Source organism: Phyllobates terribilis, unplaced genomic scaffold (genome assembly GCF_046119375.1).
Source record: "Phyllobates terribilis strain yellow unplaced genomic scaffold, ASM4611937v1 Scaffold_16__1_contigs__length_26959993, whole genome shotgun sequence".
NCBI lineage: Eukaryota > Metazoa > Chordata > Amphibia > Anura > Dendrobatidae > Phyllobates > Phyllobates terribilis.
Window position 1 is genome coordinate 9,249,785 of NW_027362776.1, and position 13,004 is coordinate 9,262,788.

Genomic DNA, 13,004 nt, shown 5'->3' on the forward strand with positions numbered 1-13,004 from the left:
TAACGGTCATCATGGCGATGATGATGTCATAATGGTCGTCATGGCGATGATGATGTCATAATTGTCGTCAAGGCGACGATGATGTCATAATAGTCGTCATGGCAACGGTGGTGTCATAATGGTCGCCATGGCGACGAAGATGCCATAATGGTTGTCATGGCGACTGTGATTTAATAATGGTCGTAATGGCTACGATGATGTCATAATGGTCGACATGGCGACCGTGATGTCATAATGGTTGCCATGGCAACGGTGATGTCATAATGGTCGTCATAGCAACGGTGATGTCATGATGTCATATTGTTCATCATGGCGACGATGATATCACATTGGTTGTCTTGGCGATGATGATGTCATAATGGTTGTCATGGCGACAATAATATCATATTGGTTGTCATGGCGATGATGATGTCATAATGGTTGCCATGGCAACGATGATGTCATAAGGGTCATCATGGCAACGATATTGTCATAACGGTCATCTTGGCGATGATTATGTCATAATGGTCGCCATGGCGACGATGATATCATAATGGTCGTCATGGCGATTGTGATGTCATAATGGTTGTCATGGCGACGATGATGTCAAAATGGTCGTCATGGCGACGTTGATGTCATAATGGTCGTCATGGCAACGGTGATGTCATAATGGTCGTCATGGCAACGGTGATGTCATAATGGTCGTCATAGCAACGGTGATGTCATGATGTCATAATGGTCATCGTGGCGACGAAGATGTCATAATGGTTGTCATGGCGACTGTGATTTAATAATGGTCGTAATGGCTACGATGATGTCATAATGGTCGTCATGGCAACGGTGATGTCATAATGGTCGCCATGGCGACGATGATGTCATAATGGTTGTCATGGCGACGATGATGTCCTAATGTCATCATGGCGACGATGATATCATATTGGTTGTCATGGCGATGATGATGTCATAATGGTTGCCATGGCGACAATGATGTCATAAGGGTCGTCATGGCGACGATAATGTCATAAAGGGTCATCATGGCGATGATGATGCCATAATGGTCGTCATGGCGATTGTGATGTCATAATGGTTGTCATGGCGACGATGATGTCATAATGAAAGTCATGGCGACGATGATGTCATAATGGTCGTCATGGCAACGGTGATGTCATAATGGTCGTCATGGCAACGGTGATGTCATGATGTCATAATGGTTGTCATGGCGACGATGATGTCATAATGGTCATCATGGCGACGATGATATCATATTGGTTGTCGTGGCGATGATGATGTCATAATGGTTGCCATGGCGACGATGATGTCATAAGGGTCGTCATGGCGACGATAATGTCATAACGGTCATCATGGCGACGATGATGTCATAATGGTCGTCATGGCGATGATGATGTCATAATTGTCGTCAAGGCGACGATGATGTCATAATAGTCGTCATGGCAACGGTGGTGTCATGATGTCATAATGGTCGTCATGGCGACGAAGATGTCATAATGGTTGTCATGGCGACTGTGATTTAATAATGGTCGTAATGGCTACGATGATGTCATAATGGTCGTCATGGCAACGGTGATGTCATAATGGTCGTCATAGCAACGGTGATGTCATGATGTCATAATGGTCGTCATGGCAACGAAGATGTCATAATGGTTGTCATGGCAACTGTGATTTAATAATGGTCGTAATGGCTACGATGATGTCATAATGGTCGACATGGCGACCGTGATGTCATAATGGTTGCCATGGCAACGGTGATGTCATAATGGTCATCATAGCAACGGTGATGTCAAGATGTCATATTGTTCATCATGGCGACGATGATATCACATTGGTTGTCATGGCGATGATGATGTCATAATGGTTGTCATGGCGACAATGATATCATATTGGTTGTCATGGCGATGATGATGTCATAATGGTTGCCATGGCGACGATGATGTCATAAGGGTCGTCATGGCGACGATATTGTCATAACGGTCATCTTGGCGATGATGATGTCATAATGGTCGCCATGGCGATTGTGATGTCATAATGGTTGTCATGGCGACAATGATGTCATAATGGTCGTCATGGCAACGGTGATGTCATAATGGTCGTCATGGCAACGGTGATGTCATGATGTCATAATGGTCGTCATGGCGACGAAGATGTCATAATGGTTGTCATGGCGACTGTGATTTAATAATGGTCGTAATGGCTACGATGATGTCATAATGGTCGTCATGGCAACGGTGATGTCATAATGGTCGTCATAGCAACGGTGATGTCATGATGTCATAATGGTCATCATGGAGACGAAGATGTCATAATGGTTGTCATGGCGACTGTGATTTAATAATGGTCATAATGGCTACGATGATGTCATAATGGTCGACATGGCGACCGTGATGTCATAATGGTTGCCATGGCGACGATGAAGTCATAATGGTTGTCATGGCGACAATGATATCATATTGGTTGTCATGGCGATGATGATGTCATAATGGTTGCCATGGCGACGATGATGTCATAAGGGTCGTCATGGCGAGGATATTGTCATAACGGTCATCATTGCGATGTTGATGTCATAATGGTCGCCATGGCGACGATGATGTCATAATGGTCGTCATGGCGATTGTGATGTCATAATGGTTGTCATGGCGGCGATGATGTCATAATGGTCGTCATGGCGACGGTGATGTCATAATGGTCGTCATGGAAACGGTGATGTCACAATGGTCGTCATGGCAACGGTGATGTTATGATGTCATAATGGTCGTCATGGCGACGGTGATGTCATAATGGTCGACATTGCGAATATGATGTCATAATGGTTGTCATGGCGACGATGATGTCATAATGGTCATCATGGCGACGATGATATCATATTGGTTGTCATGGCGATGATGATGTCATAATGGTTGTCATGGCGACGATGATGTCATAATGGTCGTCATGGCGACGATGATGTCATAATGGTCGTCATGGCAATGGTGATGTCATAATGGTCGTCATGGCAACGGTGATGTCATAATGGTCGCCATGGCGCCGATGATGTCATAATGGTTGTAATGGCGACTGTGATTTAATAATGGTCGTAATGGCTACGATGATGTCATAATGGTCGTCATGGCAACGGTGATGTCATAATGGTCGCCATGGCGACGATGATGTCATAATGGTTGTCATGGCGACGATGATGTCATAATAGTCATCATGGCGACGATGATGTCATAATAGTCATCATGGCGACGAAGATATCATATTGGTTGTCATGGCGATGATGATGTCATAAAGGTTGCCATGGCGACGATGATGTCATAAGGGTCGTCATGGCGACGATAATGTCATAAAGGGTCATCATGGCGATGATGATGCCATAATGGTCGTCATGGCGATTGTGATGTCATAATGGTTGTCATGGCGACGATGATGTCATAATGGTCGTCATGGCGACGATGATGTCATAATGGTCGTCATGGCAACGGTGATGTCATAATGGTCATCATGGCAATGGTGATGTCATGATGTCATAATGGTCGTCATGGCGACGAAGATGTCATAATGGTTCTCATGGCGACTGTGATTTAATAATGGTCGTAATGGCTACGACGATGTCATAATGGTCGTCATGGCGACAGTGATGTCATAATGGTCGCCATGGCGACGATGATGTCATAATGATTGTCATGGCGACGATGATATCATAATGGTTGTCATGGCGATGATGATGTAATAATGGTCGTCATGGCAACGGTGATGTCATAATGGTCGTCATGGCAACGGTGATGTCATGATGTCATAATGGTCGTCATGGCGACGAAGATGTCATAATGGTTGTCATGGCGACTGTGATTTAATAATGGTCGTAATGGCTACGATGATGTCATAATGGTCGTCATGGCAACGGTGATGTCATAATGGTCGTCATAGCAACGGTGATGTCATGATGTCATAATGGTCATCATGGAGACGAAGATGTCATAATGGTTGTCATGGCAACTGTGATTTAATAATGGTCATAATGGCTACGATGATGTCATAATGGTCGACATGGCGACCGTGATGTCATAATGGTTGCCATGGCGACGATGAAGTCATAATGGTTGTCATGGCGACAATGATATCATATTGGTTGTCATGGCGATGATGATGTCATAATGGTTGCCATGGCGACGATGATGTCATAAGGGTCGTCATGGCGAGGATATTGTCATAACGGTCATCATTGCGATGATGATGTCATAATGGTCGCCATGGCGACGATGATGTCATAATGGTCGTCATGGCGATTGTGATGTCATAATGGTTGTCATGGCGGCGATGATGTCATAATGGTCGTCATGGCGACGGTGATGTCATAATGGTCGTCATGGAAACGGTGATGTCATAATGGTCGTCATGGCAACGGTGATGTCATGATGTCATAATGGTCGTCATGGCGACGGTGATGTCATAATGGTCGACATTGCGAATATGATGTCATAATGGTTGTCATGGCGACGATGATGTCATAATGGTCATCATGGCGATGATGATATCATATTGGTTGTCATGGCGATGATGATGTCATAATGGTTGTCATGGCGACGATGATGTCATAATGGTCGTCATGGCGACGATGATGTCATAATGGTCGTCATGGCAATGGTGATGTCATAATGGTCGTCATGGCAACGGTGATGTCATAATGGTCGCCATGGCGACGATGATGTCATAATGGTTGTCATGGCGACTGTGATTTAATAATGGTCGTAATGGCTACGATGATGTCATAATGGTCGTCATGGCAACGGTGATGTCATAATGGTCGCCATGGCGACGATGATGTCATAATGGTTGTCATGGCGACGATGATGTCATAATAGTCATCATGGCGACGATGATGTCATAATAGTCATCATGGCGACGAAGATATCATATTGGTTGTCATGGCGATGATGATGTCATAATGGTTGCCATGGCGACGATGATGTCATAAGGGTCGTCATGGCGACGATAATGTCATAAAGGGTCATCATGGCGATGATGATGCCATAATGGTCGTCATGGCGATTGTGATGTCATAATGGTTGTCATGGCGACGATGATGTCATAATGGTCGTCATGGCGACGATGATGTCATAATGGTCGTGATGGCAACGGTGATGTCATAATGGTCATCATGGCAATGGTGATGTCATGATGTCATAATGGTCGTCATGGCGACGAAGATGTCATAATGGTTCTCATGGCGACTGTGATTTAATAATGGTCGTAATGGCTACGACGATGTCATAATGGTCGTCATGGCGACAGTGATGTCATAATGGTCGCCATGGCGACCATGATGTCATAATGATTGTCATGGCGACGATGATGTCATAATGGTCATCATGGCGACGATGATATCATAATGGTTGTCATGGCGATGATGATGTCATAATGGTTGCCATGGCGACGATGATGTCATAAGGGTCGTCATAGCGACGATAATGTCATAACGGTCATCATGGCGATGATGATGTCATAATGGTCGTCATGGCGATGATGATGTCATAATTGTTGTCAAGGCGACGATGATGTCATAATGGTCGTCATGGCAACGGTGGTGTCATAATGGTCGCCATGGCGACGATGATGTCATAATGGTTGTCATGGCGACGATGATGTCATAATGGTCGTCATGGCAACGGTGATGTCATGATGTCATAATGGTCGTCATGGCGACGAAGATGTCATAATGGTTGTCATGGCGACTGTGATTTAATAATGGTCGCAATGGCTACGATGATGTCATAATGGTCGTCATGGCAACGGTGATGTCATAATGGTCGTCATAGCAACGGTGATGTCATGATGTCATAATGGTCGTCATGGCGACGAAGATGTCATAATGGTTGTCATGGCGACTGTGATTTAATAATGGTCATAATGGCTACGATGATGTCATAATGGTTGCCATGGCGACCGTGATGTCATAATGGTTGCCATGGCGACGATGATGTCATAATGGTTGTCATGGCGACAATGATATCATATTGGTTGTCATGGCGATGATGATGTAATAATGGTTGCCATGGCGACGATGATGTCATAAGGGTCGTCATGGCGACGATATTGTCATAACGGTCATCATGGCGATGATGATGTCATAATGGTCGCCATGGCGACGATGATGTCATAATGGTCGTCATGGCGAATATGATATCATAATGGTTGTCATGGCGACGATGATGTCATAATGGTTGTCATGGCGACAATGATATCATATTGGTTGTCATGGCGATGATGATGTCATAATGGTTGCCATGGCGACGATGATGTCATAATGGTCGTCATGGCGACGCTAATGTAATAATGGTCGTTATGGCAACGGTGATGTCATAATGGTCGTCATGGCAACGGTGATGTCATGATGTCATAATGGTCGTCATGGCGACGAAGATGTCATAATGGTTGTCATGGCGACTGTGATTTAATAATGGTCGTAATGGCTACGATGATGTCATAATGGTCGTCATGGCAACGGTGATGTTATAATGGTCGCCATGGCGACGATGATGTCATAATGGTTGTCATGGCGATGATGATGTCATAATGGTCGTCATGGCGACGATGATGTCATAATGGTCATCATGGCGACGATGATATCATATTGGTTGTCATGGCGATGATGATATCATAATGGTTGCCATGGCGACGATGATGTCATAAGGGTCGTCATGGCGACGATAATGTCATAAAGGGTCATCATTGCGATGATGATGCCATAATGGTCGTCATGGCGATTGTAATGTCATAATGGTTGTCATGGCGACGATGATGTCATAATGGTCGTCATGGCGACGATGATGTCATAATGGTCTTCATGGCAACGGTGATGTCATAATGGTCGTCATGGCAACGGTGATGTCATGATGTCATAATGGTCATCATGGCGACGAAGATGTCATAATGGTTGTCATGGCGACTGTGATTTAATAATGGTCGTAATGGCTGCGATGATGTCATAATGGTCATCATGGCGACGGTGATGTCATAATGGTCGACATGGCGAATATGATGTCATAATGGTTGTCATGGCGACGATGATGTCATAATGGTCATCATGGCGACGATGATATCATATTGGTTGTCATGGCGATTATGATGTCATAATGGTTGCCATGGCGACGATGATGTCATAATGGTTGTCATGGCGACGATGATGTCATAATGGTCGTCATGGCGACGATGATGTCATAATGGTCGTCATGGCAACGGTGATGTCATAATGGTCGTCATGGCAACGGTGATGTCATAATGGTCGTCATGGCAACGGTGATGTCATGATGTCATATTGGTCGTCATGGCGACGAAGATGTCATAATGGTTGTCATGGCGACTGTGATTTAATAATGGTCGTAATGGCTACGACGATGTCATAATGGTCGTCATGGCAATGGTGATGTCATAATGGTCGCCATGGCGACGATGATGTCGTAATGGTTGTCATGGCGACGATGATGTCATAATGGTCATCATGGCGACGATGATATCATATTGGTTGTCATGGCGATGATGATGTCATAATGGTTGCCATGGCGACGATGATGTCATAAGGGTCGTCATGGCGACGATAATGTCATAACGGTCATCATGGCGACGATGATGTCATAATGGTCGTCATGGCGATGATGATGTCATAATTGTCGTCAAGGCGACGATGATGTCATAATAGTCGTCATGGCAACGGTGGTGTCATGATGTCATAATGGTCGTCATGGCGACGAAGATGTCATAATGGTTGTCATGGTGACTGTGATTTAATAATGGTCGTAATGGCTACGATGATGTCATAATGGTCGTCATGGCAACGGTGATGTCATAATGGTCGTCATAGCAACGGTGATGTCATGATGTCATAATGGTCGTCATGGCAACGAAGATGTCATAATGGTTGTCATGGCAACTGTGATTTAATAATGGTCGTAATGGCTACGATGATGTCATAATGGTCGACATGGCGACCGTGATGTCATAATGGTTGCCAAGGCAACGGTGATGTCATAATGGTCATCATAGCAACGGTGATGTCAAGATGTCATATTGTTCATCATGGCGACGATGATATCACATTGGTTGTCATGGCGATGATGATGTCATAATGGTTGTCATGGCGACAATGATATCATATTGGTTGTCATGGCGATGATGATGTCATAATGGTTGCCATGGCGACGATGATGTCATAAGGGTCATCATGGCGACGATATTGTCATAACGGTCATCTTGGCGATGATGATGTCATAATGGTCCCCATGGCGATTGTGATGTCATAATGGTTGTCATGGCGACAATGATGTCATAATGGTCATCATGGCAACGGTGATGTCATAATGGTCGTCATGGCAACGGTGATGTCATGATGTCATAATGGTCGTCATGGCGACGAAGATGTCATAATGGTTGTCATGGCGACTGTGATTTAATAATGGTCATAATGGCTACGATGATGTCATAATGGTCGACATGGCGACCGTGATGTCATAATGGTTGCCATGGCGATGATGAAGTCATAATGGTTGTCATGGCGACAATGATATCATATTGGTTGTCATGGCGATGATGATGTCATAATGGTTGCCATGGCGACGATGATGTCATAAGGGTCGTCATGGCGAGGATATTGTCATAACGGTCATCATTGCGATGATGATGTCATAATGGTCGCCATGGCGACGATGATGTCATAATGGTCGTCATGGCGATTGTGATGTCATAATGGTTGTCATGGCGGCGATGATGTCATAATGGTCGTCATGGCGACGGTGATGTCATAATGGTCGTCATGGAAACGGTGATGTCATAATGGTCGTCATGGCAACGGTGATGTCATGATGTCATAATGGTCGTCATGGCGACGGTGATGTCATAATGGTCGACATTGCGAATATGATGTCATAATGGTTGTCATGGCGACGATGATGTCATAATGGTCATCATGGCGACGATGATATCATATTGGTTGTCATGGCGATGATGATGTCATAATGGTTGTCATGGCAACGATGATGTCATAATGGTCGTCATGGCGACGATGATGTCATAATGGTCGTCATGGCAATGGTGATGTCATAATGGTCGTCATGGCAACGGTGATGTCATAATGGTCGCCATGGCGACGATGATGTCATAATGGTTGTCATGGCGACTGTGATTTAATAATGGTCGTAATGGCTACGATGATGTCATAATGGTCGTCATGGCAACGGTGATGTCATAATGGTCGCCATGGCGACGATGATGTCATAATGGTTGTCATGGCGACGATGATGTCATAATAGTCATCATGGCGACGAAGATATCATATTGGTTGTCATGGCGATGATGATGTCATAATGGTTGCCATGGCGACGATGATGTCATAAGGGTCGTCATGGCGACGATAATGTCATAAAGGGTCATCATGGCGATGATGATGCCATAATGGTCGTCATGGCGATTGTGATGTCATAATGGTTGTCATGGCGACGATGATGTCATAATGGTCGTCATGGCGACGATGATGTCATAATGGTCGTCATGGCAACGGTGATGTCATAATGGTCATCATGGCAATGGTGATGTCATGATGTCATAATGGTCGTCGTGGCGACGAAGATGTCATAATGGTTCTCATGGCGACTGTGATTTAATAATGGTCGTAATGGCTACGACGATGTCATAATGGTCGTCATGGCGACAGTGATGTCATAATGGTCGCCATGGCGACGATGATGTCATAATGATTGTCATGGCGACGATGATGTCATAATGGTCATCATGGCGACGATGATATCATAATGGTTGTCATGGCGATGATGATGTCATAATGGTTGCCATGGCGACGATGATGTCATAAGGGTCGTCATGGCGACGATAATGTCATAACGGTCATCATGGCGATGATGATGTCATAATGGTCGTCATGGCGATGATGATGTCATAATTGTCGTCAAGGCGACGATGATGTCATAATGGTCGTCATGGCAACGGTGGTGTCATAATGGTCGCCATGGCGACGATGATGTCATAATGGTTGTCATGGCGACGATGATCTCATAATGGTCGTCATGGCAACGGTGATGTCATGATGTCATAATGGTCGTCATGGCGACGAAGATGTCATAATGGTTGTCATGGCGACTGTGATTTAATAATCCTCGTAATGGCTACGATGATGTCATAATGGTTGTCATGGCGACGATGATGTCATAATGGTCGTCATGGCGACGATGATGTCATAATGGTCGTCATGGCAACGGTGATGTCATAATGGTCATCATGGCAATGGTGATGTCATGATGTCATAATGGTCGTCATGGCGACGAAGATGTCATAATGGTTCTCATGGCGACTGTGATTTAATAATAGTCGTAATGGCTACGACGATGTCATAATGGTCGTCATGGCGACAGTGATGTCATAATGGTCGCCATGGCGACGATGATGTCATAATGATTGTCATGGCGACGATGATGTCATAATGGTCATCATGGCGACGATGATATCATAATGGTTGTCATGGCGATGATGATGTCATAATGGTTGCCATGGCGACGATGATGTCATAAGGGTCGTCATGGCGACGATAATGTCATAACGGTCATCATGGCGATGATGATGTCATAATGGTCGTCATGGCGATGATGATGTCATAATTGTCGTCAAGGCGACGATGATGTCATAATGGTCGTCATGGCAACGGTGGTGTCATAATGGTCGCCATGGCGACGATGATGTCATAATGGTTGTCATGGCGACGATGATGTCATAATGGTCGTCATGGCAACGGTGATGTCATGATGTCATAATGGTCGTCATGGCGACGAAGATGTCATAATGGTTGTCATGGCGACTGTGATTTAATAATGGTCGTAATGGCTACGATGATGTCATAATGGTCGTCATGGCAACGGTGATGTCATAATGGTCGTCATAGCAACGGTGATGTCATGATGTCATAATGGTCGTCATGGCGACGAAGATGTCATAATGGTTGTCATGGCGACTGTGATTTAATAATGGTCATAATGGCTACGATGATATCATAATGGTTGCCATGGCGACCGTGATGTCATAATGGTTGCCATGGCGACGATGATGTCATAATGGTTGTCATGGCGACAATGATATCATATTGGTTGTCATGGCGATGATGATGTCATAATGGTTGCTATGGCGACGATGATGTCATAAGGGTCGTCATGGCGACGATATTGTCATAACGGTCATCATGGCGATGATGATGTCATAATGGTCGCCATGGCGACGATGATGTCATAATGGTCGTCATGGCGAATATGATATCATAATGGTTGTCATGGCGATGATGATGTCATAATGGTTGTCATGGCGACAATGATATCATATTGGTTGTCATGGCGATGATGATGTCATAATGGTTGCCATGGCGACGATGATGTCATAATGGTCATCATGGCGACGCTAATGTAATAATGGTCGTTATGGCAACGGTGATGTCATAATGGTCGTCATGGCAACGGTGATGTCATGATGTCATAATGGTCGTCATGGCGACGAAGATGTCATAATGGTTGTCATGGCGACTGTGATTTAATAATGGTCGTAATGGCTACGATGATGTCATAATGGTCGTCATGGCAACGGTGATGTCATAATGGTCGCCATGGCGACGATGATGTCATAATGGTTGTCATGGCGACGATGATGTCATAATGGTCGTCATGGCGACGATGATGTCATAATGGTCATCATGGCGACGATGATATCATATTGGTTGTCATGGCGATGATGATGTCATAATGGTTGCCATGGCGACGATGATGACATAAGGGTCGTCATGGCGACGATAATGTCATAAAGGGTCATCATGGCGATGATGATGCCATAATGGTCGTCATGGCGATTGTAATGTCATAATGGTTGTCATGGCGACGAAGATGTCATAATGGTCGTCATGGCGACGATGATGTCATAATGGTCTTCATGGCAACGGTGATGTCATAATGGTCGTCATGGCAACGGTGATGTCATGATGTCATAATGGTCATCATGGCGACGAAGATGTCATAATGGTTGTCATGGCGACTGTGATTTAATAATGGTCGTAATGGCTGCGATGATGTCATAATGGTCATCATGGCGACGGTGATGTCATAATGGTCGACATGGCGATTATGATGTCATAATGGTTGTCATGGCGACGATGATGTCATAATGGTCATCATGGCGACGATGATATCATATTGGTTGTCATGGCGATGATGATGTCATAATGGTTGCCATGGCGACGATGATGTCATAATGGTTGTCATGGCGACGATGATGTCATAATGGTCGTCATGGCGACGATGATGTCATAATGGTCGTCATGGCAACGGTGATGTCATAATGGTTGTCATGGCAACGCTGATGTCATGATGTCATATTGGTCGTCATGGCGACGAAGATGTCATATTGGTTGTCATGGCGACTGTGATTTAATAATGGTCGTAATGGCTACGACGATGTCATAATGGTCGTCATGGCAATGGTGATGTCATAATGGTCGCCATGGCGACGATGATGTCATAATGGTTGTCATGGCGACGATGATGTCATAATGGTCATCATGGCGACGATGATATCATATTGGTTGTCATGGCGATGATGATGTCATAATGGTTGCCATGGCGACAATGATGTCATAAGGGTCGTCATGGCGACGATAATGTCATAACGGTCATCATGGCGATGATGATGTCATAATGGTCGTCATGGCGATGATGATGTCATAATTGTCGTCAAGGCGACGATGATGTCATAATAGTCGTCATGGCAACGGTGGTGTCATGATGTCATAATGGTCGTCATGGCGACGAAGATGTCATAATGGTTGTCATGGCGACTGTGATTTAATAATGGTCGTAATGGCTACGATGATGTCATAATGGTCGTCATGGCAACGGTGATGTCATAATGGTCGTCATAGCAACGGTGATGTCATGATGTCATAATGGTCGTCATGGCGACGAAGATGTCATAATGGTTGTCATGGCGACTGTGAT